Genomic DNA, 13190 nt, shown 5'->3' with positions numbered 1-13190 from the left:
TGCAGTTAGACAAAAGCAAAGTAAACAGAGCCCAACTACTGTAAAAGACAAACATAAAACCACAGTGATCTAAACAAAATGCCAAAACCACAGATGAACAATCCCCAAGTTGTAATAAATAAGAAATAAAATAAAGAAGACCTAACATGAAAGAACAAAGAATTAACCAGAAAACAAATGTAAGTACTGAAAAGAGATCAACAACAAAAATAAAGGCTCAAACTAAACGAGAATGGAACTCACAAATGGCAAAAGTAAAATACACAGATAAGTCAACATAAGACAAAAGTAAAGCAAACAGGTGATACAACTAATTATTATCTAAAGGAAAAAAAAAACAAAGGCTGGACAGAAACTCTGATGGAACTAAACACATGGCCAAAGTATGGATGATAAATAGAAAATACATGATAAGCAGAAACCAAAACCAGTAACTTCAATATCACAAACAGAAAATCAAAGACAGAGAACCAAAGAGGGATGGCATGGAGACCAAACTATAACAAGAGCCCCAAACGGGCAGAATCATGACAGCTTGAACATCAGGGCTGACAGCAATTGAAATTAGGCTGTGTAAGACCTAACAGGAACTTTTTAAACATCCGTGGGTTTGCTGAACTTTTTCCCACCTCTCTGTAAATTTCTGCACAGAATATCTGAGCTAATGAGCCTGTTTGTTCTAGTCATATTTATTGTCAGAGACTGGGGAGCTGTCTATGAAATGAATGGTGAATGTAAATGTCAGGGAAAACTTTAATGTCAGGATGTTGAAAATGTCAAGAACATTTTTATTCTTTTCTCAAAGAACTGTATGTGGATACAGTATATCCTCTTGAACACATAAATCAAAACAGACAGGTGACCCAAGTGCTGAAAATGAGCTTATCTTCTCTTTCAGATTATTCAGTTATTTTCTTTTCTTCCATGTGCTGAGGAAAAGTGGCGCTATCTGTCATTTGGACACTCCATTTATCATGATCATCATGAAGTATAGCATCATAAGTGCTCTTATTAAAAAAACACACACACAAGAGTCAGAGCTCTATTGAGCCGAGTATTCCTTTAACTTTAACTAGTAATGACTTCATGACTTTCTTTGCTAATAAAATTTTAACTATTAGAGAAAAAATTACTCATAACCATCCCAAAGACGTATCGTTATCTTTGGCTGCTTTCAGTGATGCCGGTATTTGGTTAGACTCTTTCTCTCCGATTGTTCTGTCTGAGTTATTTTCATTACTTACTTCCTCCAAACCATCAACATGTCTATTAGACCCCATTCCTACCAGGCTGCTCAAGGAAGCCCTACCATTAATTAATGCTTCGATCTTAAATATGATCAGTCTATCTTTATTAGTTGGCTATGTACCACAGGCTTTTAAGGTGGCAGTAATTAAACCATTACTTAAAAAGCCATCACTTGACCCAGCTACCTTAGCTAATTATAGGCCAATCTCCAACCTTCCTTTTCTCTCAGAAATTCTTGAAAGGGTAGTTGTAAACAGCTAACTGATCATCTGCAGAGGAATGGTCTATTTGAAGAGTTTCAGTCAGGTTTTAGAATTCATCATAGTACAGAAACAGCATTAGTGAAGGTTACAAATGATCTTCTTATGGCCTCAGACAGTGGACTCATCTCTGTGCTTGTTCTGTTAGACCTCAGTGCTGCTTTTGATACTGTTGACCATAAAATTTTATTACAGAGATTAGAGCATGCCATAGGTATTAAAGGCACTGCGCTGCGGTGGTTTGAATCATATTTGTCTAATAGATTACAATTTGTTCATGTAAATGGGGAATCTTCTTCACAGACTAAGGTTAATTATGGAGTTCCACAAGGTTCTGTGCTAGGACCAATTTTATTCACTTTATACATGTTTCCCTTAGGCAGTATTATTAGACGGCATTGTTTAAATTTTCATTGTTACGCAGATGATACCCAGCTTTATCTATCCATGAAGCCAGAGGACACACACCAATTAGCTAAACTGCAGTATTGTCTTACAGACATAAAGACATGGATGACCTCTAATTTCCTGCTTTTAAACTCAGATAAAACTGAAGTTATTGTACTTGGCCCCACATATCTTAGAAACATGGTGTCTAACCAGATCCTTACTCTGGATGGCATTACCCTGACCTCTAGTAATACTGTGAGAAATCTTGGAGTCATTTTTGATCAGGATATGTCATTCAATGCGCATATTAAACAAATATGTAGGACTGCTTTTTTGCATTTGCGCAATATCTCTAAAATTAGAAAGGTCTTGTCTCAGAGTGATGCTGAAAAACTAATTCATGCATTTATTTCCTCTAGGCTGGACTATTGTAATTCATTATTATCAGGTTGTCCTAAAAGTTCCCTGAAAATCCTTCAGTTAATTCAAAATGCTGCAGCTAGAATGCTAACAGGGACTAGAAGGAGAGAGCATATTTCACCCATATTGGCCTCTCTTCATTGGCTTCCTGTTAATTCTAGAATAGAATTTAAAATTCTTCTTCTTACTTATAAGGTTTTGAATAATCAGGTCCCATCTTATCTTAGGGACCTCGTAGTACCATATCACCCCAATAGAGCGCTTCGCTCTCAGACTGCAGGCTTACTTGTAGTTCCTAGGGTTTGTAAGAGTAGAATGGGAGGCAGAGCCTTCAGCTTTCAGGCTCCTCTCCTGTGGAACCAGCTCCCAATTCAGATCAGGGAGACAGACACCCTCTCTACTTTTAAGATTAGGCTTAAAACTTTCCTTTTTGCTAAAGCTTATAGTTAGGGCTGGATCAGGTGACCCTGAACCATCCCTTAGTTATGCTGCTATAGACTTAGACTGCTGGGGGGTTCCCATGATGCACTGAGTGTTTCTTTCTCTTTTTGCTCTGTATGCACCACTCTGCATTTAATCATTAGTGATTGATCTCTGCTCCCCTTCACAGCATGTCTTTTTCCTGGTTCTCTCCCTCAGCCCCAACCAGTCCCAACAGAAGACTGCCCCTCCCTGAGCCTGGTTCTGCTGGAGGTTTCTTCCTGTTAAAAGGGAGTTTTTCCTTCCCACTGTTGCCAAGTGCTTGCTCACAGGGGGTCGTTTTGACCGTTGGTGTTTTTCCGTAATTATTGTATGGCCTTGCCTTACAATATAAGGTGCCTTGGGGCAACTGTTTGTTGTGATTTGGTGCTATGTAAATAAAATTGATTTGATTTGATTTGATTTATTAAAAAAACACACACAACATGTATATGTGATGGACATGAATGAGCGAAACGCTTCAGCATCTCACCATGTCATTTAGGTCATTCAGACTTTTTTTCAGTAAATGCTTCTGGAGAGCATTAGCATGGCGAAAATCATTCATCTTATTCATGTGAGATTTCCTCTTTCTCTTTTAAATTTTTTTTTTATTGAGACAAAGAGTTACACAAAAACCTTACAGAAGACAGACATAGCAGCACTAAAACAACATAATGAAAAACAGATAAATATCCTGTGCTGTAGCTCCAGGAATGTTCAACATTTGACATTTCCTGTTTCACTGTGGGCTCAAAATTTGGCACTTCCTGTTTCACTGTCAACTTGCTACTGACTTCCCGTGAGATCCTACAAGATCTCCTCTATTGTCAATCCAGGAAGTGTCGATCCAGGAAGTGTTGAAGAGTTGACATTTCCTGTTTCACTGTGGACTCAAAATTTTGCACTTCACTTGTAACAATTTCAAGCATGACAAGGCTATCCACAAAAATCCTTAAGTCCCTGTTGCAATTGTTAAGCCACCTTGACACTTGCATGAATTTCATCCCAGCACTGGCACGCAATCTCATGTGCCAGAGAGTAAACTCCTTGTAAACTATGTGTGAGCTGTGCGCGGCTGCGTGCGAATGCGCAAAGAAAATTTAGAAATTTTCAAAATCTCTGGCATGCATTAATTTTGTGAACTAGATGTGAACATTGCACAATCTATTCGAAAACACTGTGTGTCACTGTGAGTCAATGCGTCTCATCGGCGCAACACCTCTGAACGATTATGATGAGATGCTACATCCACAATAACATAATTTTTTACAGATACATTAATAACTCACCAAGCCATTACTATTATATATATATATATATATATATATATATATATATATATATATATATATATATATGCAGATCATTTCTCTGTGATTCCCGGAGCGATGACAGATGGTTTTATCAGCCAAGTTCCAACAGCAAATGTGTCATCGGCTATGAAATAATTATTTTATATAATGCAATGTCAAATGAGACAAAGTGCAGTGTCCAGCTGAACAAAGTGGGTCACAATGGCATAATGAATTGCATGGCAGTGCGAGGATTAAATTTGTGCAAGTGTCAAGGCACCTTTATTCAAGTTGTTTCACAGTCATAACAACTGTTTAGACAGTCCTAGGATGTGACGCTAAGAAGAAGGTAAGTAGGAAAAGTCCATGACGGTTGGTGTAGATTGTGGAGAAAACACCACACCAGACATGGTGTGGTGTTTGAGATGGTCTTTGGTCTGTCAGTTGTCCAATAATCCAAATGTCTCACACATCACCTCATAAGAAGAGCTGACAAGGACTACTTTAAACTGGCCAGCAAAGACTCCTGATCTAAATCCTTTGAAATCAGAGCTGAGATGTGATGAACAATGCAAAATTTGCACTGTGCACAATTTTTCCAATGACAGCCACATAAGAAGAAATTATGGGTTGTTTGGGCATCTTGGTGGCTTTCCTCACTCTTCTCCTTCTTGCACAGTCACTCAGTTTTTGAGAACTGTCTACTCCACATAGATTTACCATAGAGTGCCATACTGTTTGTATTACTTCATAACTGATGTAAATAAAATTCAAAACATATTCAGTGACTTGGAAATGTTCATGTATCCATCCCCTGACCTGTCTGGGGATGAGGTATTATGCCAAAGGGGCCCATTACTTATGCAACCCATCATCTTGGCTTTTATATTTTTAATTAATTTATATGAAATTGTAGAGATTTGCTTTGAGTTTGAGTTTAAGGAAGGTAATTTTAGAAATTTTTATATTAAGAAGCCTGATTTATTTTTTGCATTTGAAATTGCATAAACAAATTAAAATGCGTGACATACCAAGAGGCCGAATACTTTTGCAAGACACTGTAATGCAAATACAGTAGTGTCCAGACTAATAGTAGTGCTATTAGTGGGCTATTAGTAAAAAAAAAAAAAAAAAAAAGAAAGTAGAAAAGGGGGTGTTCACAATAATAGTAGTGTGCATTCAGTCAGTGAGTTCGTCAATTTTGTGGAACAAACAGGTGTGAATCAGGTGTTCCCTATTTAAGGATGAAATCAGCACCTGTTGAACATGCTTTTCTCTTTGAAAGCCTGAAGAAAATGGGATGTTCAAGACATTGTTCAGAAGAACAGCATAGTTTGATTAAAAAGTTGATTGGAGAGGGGAAAAGTTATACGCAGGTCAAAAAGTTATAGGCTGTTCATCTACAATGATCTCCAATGCTTTAAAATGAACAACAACAACAAAAAAAAAACAGAGACAGAGGATGATCCAGGATGATCAAAGACAGTCTGGAGTTACCTGTAAGTGTTGTGACAGAATAAGTTAATTCATTTGCAAGAATCCCCGCAAAGTCACTCTGTTAAATAAAAGACATGTGCAGAAGAGGTTACAATTTGCCAAAGAACATATCTCACCCATATTGGCCTCTCTTCATTCATTGGCTTCCTGTTAATTCTAGAATAGAATTTAAAATTCTTCTTCTTACTTATAAGGTTTTGAATAATCAGGTCCCATCTTATCTTAGGGACCTCATACTACCATATCACCCCAATAGAGCGCTTCGCTCTCAGACTGCAGGCTTACTTGTAGTTCCTAGGGTTTGTAAGAGTAGAATAGGAGGCAGAGCCTTCAGCTTTCAGGCTCCTCTCCTGTGGAATCAGCTCTCAGTTCAGATCAGGGAGACAGACACCCTCTCTACTTTTAAGATTAGGCTTAAAACTTTTTTTTTGCTAGGGCTGGATCAGGTGACCCTGAACCATGCCCTAGTTATGCTGCTATAGACTTAGACTGCTGGGGGGTTCCCATGATGCACTGAGTGTTTCTTTCTCTTTTTGCTCTGTATGCACCACTCTGCATTTAATCATTAGTGATTGATCTCTGCTCCCCTCCACAGCATGTCTTTTTCCTGGTTCTCTCCCTCAGCCCCAACCAGTCCCAGCAGAAGACTGCCTGGTTCTGCTGGAGATTTCTTCCTGTTAAAAGGGAGTTTTTCCTTCCCACTGTCGCCAAGTACTTGCTCACAGGGGGTCGTTTTGACCGTTGGGGTTTTTACGTAATTATTGTATGGCCTTGCCTTACAATATAAAGCGCCTTGGGGCAACTGTTTGTTGTGATTTGGCGCTATATAAATAAAATTGATTGATTGAAATTGATTGATTGATTGCAGTGCACGTTAACAAGTTACTGATCATTGCTTCTGAAAATGAATCCCACACTATCTTCACAAGGTCAAGACTCAACCGGCATCAACTGCCAAAGCAGCTGGGTTTGTGCTGGCGACATTTCAAATGTCAAAATAAATAAATCAATAAATCAATAAAAAGCAAAAGTGAGAAACGTCATCATTACTGTTGATTTGGCGTTTGCTGTTTGTCATATACTGTCAACTGTGGGACCATATATGTAGACAGGTGGGTGTGTTTCCAAATCATGTCCAGTCTACTGAATTTGCACCAAGTGGACTTCAATTAAGATGGAGAAACATCTCAAGGATAATCAGTGGAAACAGGATCCATGTGAGCTCAGTTTTGAGCTTCATGGCGAAGGCTGTGAATACTTATGTACATGTGATTTCTTAGGGGATTTTTGTTGTTGTTTTCTAAAATAAATTTGCAAAAAAAAAAAAAAAACTTTTTTCACATTGTCATTATGGGGTATTGTGTGTTGAATTTTGAGTAAAAAATGAATTTCATCCATTTTGGAATAAGGCTGCCATATAAAATGTGGAAAAAGTGAATTGCTGTGAATACTTTCCGGATGCACTGCAGGTTGAGCTAATCCACAATTACTAACCTAAGACCTTACCAACACACAAAAAGTGTAAATAGATACACAATCCTCAAGGAAAGTAAATGCTCAGGTGGTGTATAATTAACAGGCAATGTGGGCGCTCGGCTTGAAAATGACAAATGTGCCCTTTGTGAACTGTCAGTAATGCAGTATCCCATTACATAGCTCTACAATGAGCAATTTCAGGCTTAAATTTTGCTTTGTACCATGGAATTTCTACAAGCACAACACAGAATTGTAGAATCTGGAGGATGTATAACAGGAAACAACAGTCAAACCACAGTAAACTAGTATAGGTAGAAAAAATGATTTTACAAAACATACATACATATATAAATACAATACAGTTCAATAAAAGTGGGACATAAGAACAGTGACAGAAACAACCAATACACCACACTTCTGCAGCAAATGACTAATGTGAGGTACCATCTAAAAATAATCTGCTTTCTTTTCATTTTTGGGTAGTTGATTTTTTTAACCAGCTGGTACAGGCGTAGACACACAGTACACATATATTGCACCTATTTTTGCATCAGTGCATCAGCAGTCGTAAAGATCCAGATGGTATAGTTTTGTAAATAAAGAAATGCCGATGAACACGGGGAGTACATGGAAAATGCTGATCTGTGTGTTTTCTATCATGTTACCAATTACAGTACTGCACAGGATTATCTGAAGAGGCTGTTTTTAGTGATGATGATAATAGCGAGAGTTTTTTTATTTATTATTCTTTTAGTGCACTCTGATCAAATAATTTCTGCTCCTCTTTGATATCACAAAAAGCACATTATCTTTAATCCTGGCCCTCTATTTTTTATTTTTTATTTTTTGCATTACACTCAGTGACTGGTCAGCCTGATCAGGAATGCTCAGTTGGACCATAACGCTCTTCTTCCCGGTGCACATTGAATTATCATTAATAAAGGTGCCGGCCAAGAGGTTCAGAAATTTCACTAACTGCCCCATGATGGAGGCACTCACTGCTAATTACTTCTCCTCTACAGTCACCACGTTTTTGGCTTCACTGGTCCAGAGTTTTTGTTTTTAGAATTGATTATCATTGTACAGGTAACAGTAAATTGCAGCAGTTATTCTGCATTCACATGATGATGGTAGAAAAACAGGTTTTTATAGTGGATTCAACAACAGGAAAGGCAGCAGTGTTGCCATGGTAATTTGACAGGAAATAACTTGCTTTAAGGTGCGTTTACACATAAGCAAGACGCGTTACGAATGTCATTTTTCTGTCATTCGTGACACATTCCTGACATTCTTAATGTGACTTAACACATCTGAATAGGTTTCTTAATAGTGCATGTTGGGGCGTGATATTCTTGATATTCGTGGAGCATGTTTTTGCCTTCATGTCCATGTGGCTGCAAAAAATATAAAATCTGTAAATCTGCTGTCATGATTTTGTTTCCCTTCGTTTTCTTTTTTAATTGACAGGAATTCATGCTCTCTTGCTTCCTCTTGCAGTAAATGTGTATGTTCATCCATTTTGCAAAAATGGGGAATCTTAAACTTGTTAACCTGCACATGCATCCAGTAGACAGTGTATAGGGGAATAACCGATTCTTTGTTTTCTTCAGTCTTATACACTGCAAAATGCAAAAGACAGAGTATGTGCCTCTTGAGCTACTGTACCAAGATGGCAGCCTTTGTGAAGGGTCTGGCTCCCATGTAGGTATGCAGGACTCATTTTAAACATATTCCAACAAATCAAATCAAATCAAATTTTATTTATAGAGCCCTTTTACAACCCACAAGGTGCACAAAGTGCTTTCTATTAAAATCAAACAAGGAAAAGACAGTGTACATAAACAGTTAACATTCAAAAAATAAAGTGCAAAAAAATAAATAAATAAATAAATTAAAATACACCATCACTGGTTAATAAGTATCAAAAGCCAGTCTGAACAAACGAGTTTTGAGTCGAGCTTTAAAAAGATCAAAGTCTGTCATGGTTCTCATGTCAGGGGGAAGTTTGTTCCAGAGTCTAGGCCCAGCAACAGAAAAAGCTCGATTACCCCAGTGCTTATACCTGGTTCTTGGGACTTCCAGTAAAAGTTGGTCTGTAGATGTTAAGGCCCTGGTTGTGTTACGAATACACAACAGTTTGGAGAGGTAAGAAGGGGCAAGACCGTCAAGAGCTTTAAAAACAAAGAGCAAAATGTTAAAATCAATTGTAAAAGAAACGGGGAGCCACTGAAGAGAATAAAGGACTGGAGTGATATGGTGGCGACAGGAAGTGTTTGTTAAAAAACGTGCAGCTGCATTTTGAACCAACTGAAGCAGTTTGAGAGAAGACTGGGAAATCCCAACATAAAGTGCATTGCAATAATCGATCCTCGAGCTGATAAAAGCATGAATGGTTTTCTCCAGGTCTGCACGGTTTAAAAAAGGTTTCTTTGCCAAGAGACGCAACTGATAAAAACTGGTCCTGACCACACTATCAGTCTGCTTATCAAATCTGAAGCCACACCGATTCTTTGTCACAGGTAATTATAGACTAATGAACAGATAATTATGAATGGTATATTCCATTTCTTCTAATCACCACCCCTAAATCCCACACAGTGTACCTCTAACTAAATGACATTTGTAGAATGTTGTTTCATTTGTGGATATATGATGAAAGAAACCCATGAGTTTTAATTTACATGTGAATTAGTCATTGTACTAAATGTGTTGTGGGCTGGGTTGTTTGGCTGGCTTGGTTTTTGTTTTCTGTTTCTCCCACCAGGTGGTATGCATTCAGGACTGAGTGGCTGAGCATTAGGACCTCACCCTGAACACCTGAGGCTTGTTTTCACGTGCAGGTCATCAGGACTCACAGCTGTGGTGTATTTTGTCTTGATCAGAGATTGCTGCATTTAAACCTTGAATGCACAGTGTGTGATTGCCAGAGACTCGACCTTGTGAGCAGACGTGTGAGATCGACGTCAGGAGAACAATCTCACCATCACGGACGCAGAGACCGCTCCAGGTTTGACGCCACAGTCTGTGAAGGAGGATTGGGTGAGGTCTCACGCTCTTCAGCACACTTCCTGAGGTAATTTGGTTTTTGGTGACTTTTATGAAGTAATGACAGTGGATTTGGTGTCCCTCACACCTTGTGTTAGTGAGCTGTCACGTTATGCTAATTGTCTAATCAGCTTCTGCTGCAGTGGAGATTTGAACTGAGTTATTCCGTGCCTGCAGGGTAAGAAGCTGATGCATAGATTTAAGCCAGGAAGTGTTTGCTGATTGCGTGCACCTTTGAGCTGTGTCTCTCTGTGTGGAGTTGGACTCACCTCATGTTTTCTTTCTTCACAGACTTGTTTTGTCGTGGCCACCTGGGGGGTGTCGGCGGGGTCCCTGGGTCCGAACTGCTGTGGCTACGGACCGTTTGCGCTGTTGAGAGCGCGCCGTGTTTCCACCTCACCAGACCGCAGACTTTTTATTTGTTTAGCACTGCACACACTGTTATGTTTATTAAATTCTGTTATCTTTTGAAACGTGCTCTGCTTATTTTATGCTGGGTCCTTTCAAACGCTGGGTCGGTGCTCCGACCGCGTCCGAAACATAACAAAATGAGCCACACAGTTTGCCACATACAGGTTACCATTAAGTATGGAAACCTTCGCTTTGTGTGTATTTGTAAAAATATAACACCTTATTGCCATTGTTAAATAGTTGAATAACACAAGCGTTAGCTGTCTCAGCAGAAACACACAAATGCACACCACAGAACACAGCGCTGCAGCAGCTGTGATAGTCATTAATAGTGGTTCCTTTTAAAATGCATTTATGCTCTCTCAGCATTCAGAATAACTACATTCTTTTCTGGCTTCTGTTCAAGCTGTTTGCGTGCTGCTCTTCCATCTGTGCAAACAGGATACAGCTGTAAAGTTCACCCACTGTGACCTATAAAGAATAACTGCTGTCAGGTTCACCTATGGAACAAAAACCTGTTTTTGTGCAATGTGACAGTATAATGTAGAGAAAAATGTGATATCTGAAAACAATACAGTGTAGTGAGAAACTGCAAGTTAAGAAAAAGTTTCATGATTTATCAACACAGTTGATATAGTATTAGGACTCTAGTGTCAAAATTCATGCATACAGTCGATAGTGCACAGAGCAAGTGCATTTGGGGTGTGCCCAACCCCACATTGCTATTAACAAGGTGCATCATCTGAGTGCAAAGTATGGCTCAAAATTGTTGTATTTATTCTCTTCATTAGTCATGGACATGTTTTACACAAAACATGAAATCAACTAATCAATAGCAATGCATGGGGAGTGCATCTGGCCACAGTGTTATGGTTAGAGGTTTGGGTGGGACCGAGCCGTTGCAGGCGATGGACCCAAATGCAGGGAGCTGGACATGGAGAAGAGTACAAAGGAAAATCTATTTATTTATAATAAATAAAGGTGCTGCGCTGGGGTGCCTGCAGTGTGGAGAGATGACCCGCCTTCTGGTGGTGAAATGAGGGAACTGCAGGATCTCGAGCTAGTCTTGAAGGATAATATCAACTAAGGTTTCAGGGTTCAGGACCAGGTGGAACACTTGCCTCCGTGACCAGGAAATATGGGGAATAAATACACACAGGGTGAGTGAATGCGCTCATAACGCTGGAGCCTCAAAAAAGTCATAGTTCATTAAAGGTTTAACACAGGTTGTTTCAGAGGTGAGGAAACAAAGTTCTCTGCTTAAGAAATAAAGTTCACTGTTCAGGAATTGTTCAGAGTTCATAAGTTGTATCCAAAGGTCAGAGGTCAAGTGCTGCGTGTTGTAACGCAGTTCCAGTTAAACAGGACTTGATACAGTTGGGTTCTGTTGGGGAAACCCCTTTTGAGTCCTGTAAAAATGTCACCATGGAAGTACCTATCTCTTCCTGAACCCATATATCCCCTTCCTGAGTTCCTGTTCTAGACATTTGCATCACTACGCTAAGATGTTGTATTCTTTCTTGATTGGTCCACTTCTCCTCCACACGCAGTGCAGCCTTCTATCACTCACTGAATGCATCCTAATAAGGACTGATCATGCACTCATCCTGCAGCTCTTAGCCGCTCCCCCAAGGCAATCACCCATCCATGCACAATCAGCTCTCACTCGCACATGTTTTCTTGGGCATACATCTCACTGTAAGCACATCAATGTCAACATACCTAATCCTCTTTTGATTTGCCACAAAATCAAAAGTTCAGTTATCAACCATACAGTAAAACAGGTCTAATTCAGCAGAACATTCAAACATGATCATATAAGGAGAAGAACACCATCAACCTTGTACCAATCAATATACAATGAATAGATCATTCATTAATTATGCTAACAGTTCTCAATTGTATGATATCAGAGTTCATGCAGTTCTTAGGAAGAGTTCTTGTAACAGTTCTTTATCATAGCACAGTCACAGACAGGGATGAGTGAGAACGGGATCCCGCTGAGACGAGGAGGAACTTAAGTGGCCTGTAGTTGAGACACTCTGTGCCAAGGTTCTAGGAGTTACAAAGTGACGTTGCTGTGCAGGTAGTCAGAGGCAGGATCCAGGTCCGCTTGGGAGCTGTACCGGAATCGTCTGGAACATCAGGAAAAGACAGTTTGCTTTAATACGGGAATTAGAAGGGAGGCCAGGCTACCTGAGCTTTTGCTGCGGGATGCTTCGGCATCTGAAGGGCACAGCTGGAAGACGCAGTCAAGGTCACAGGGTGGCATTTAGGTTTGATCCTCTTGGAGACTGCCTGAATCATTGAAGGTGGCTCTGGAAGCTGGCGAGGCAAAACAAGGCAAGCAAGGCAACATACAAACAAGGCACACAAGTGTCTGGCAATACATGAACCGAAAGCCAGGGTTTAAATAGTCTATCAATAATCAGTCACTCATCTGATCCAGGTGTGAAACAAAACTGAGGGCACCATCTAATGGAGAAACTAACACATGACACTGGTAAAACAAACAGTTAAAACCAGGCTCTGAGGGAAATCCTGACACACACTTCAATATTAAACCAACACATCCACAGGTACAAAAATGAGTGCAATATTGTTCACTACTTACAACTCAGCCACATGGGGTGTACAGCCAGTACACTCTGAGTGCCATTCCCAAGACTGGATAAATGAGTAGGACAGG

The 13190-nt window shown here is 39.6% G+C and overlaps 1 long non-coding RNA gene across 1 annotated transcript; it reads left to right on the top strand.

The window, feature by feature from the left end:
- Window positions 1-275: 275 nt before the first annotated feature.
- LOC117509150 lies at window positions 276-12379 on the top strand. The gene is made up of 3 exons (XR_004560272.1): window positions 276-288; window positions 11707-11716; window positions 12300-12379. It is a non-coding gene; the product is annotated as an uncharacterized LOC117509150 (long non-coding RNA).
- Window positions 12380-13190: the final 811 nt, after the last annotated feature.

Source organism: Thalassophryne amazonica, chromosome 4, assembly GCF_902500255.1.
Source record: "Thalassophryne amazonica chromosome 4, fThaAma1.1, whole genome shotgun sequence".
In the NCBI taxonomy this organism is placed as follows: Eukaryota; Metazoa; Chordata; class Actinopteri; order Batrachoidiformes; family Batrachoididae; genus Thalassophryne; species Thalassophryne amazonica.
This window is presented reverse-complemented; position numbering and strand designations above follow the sequence as displayed.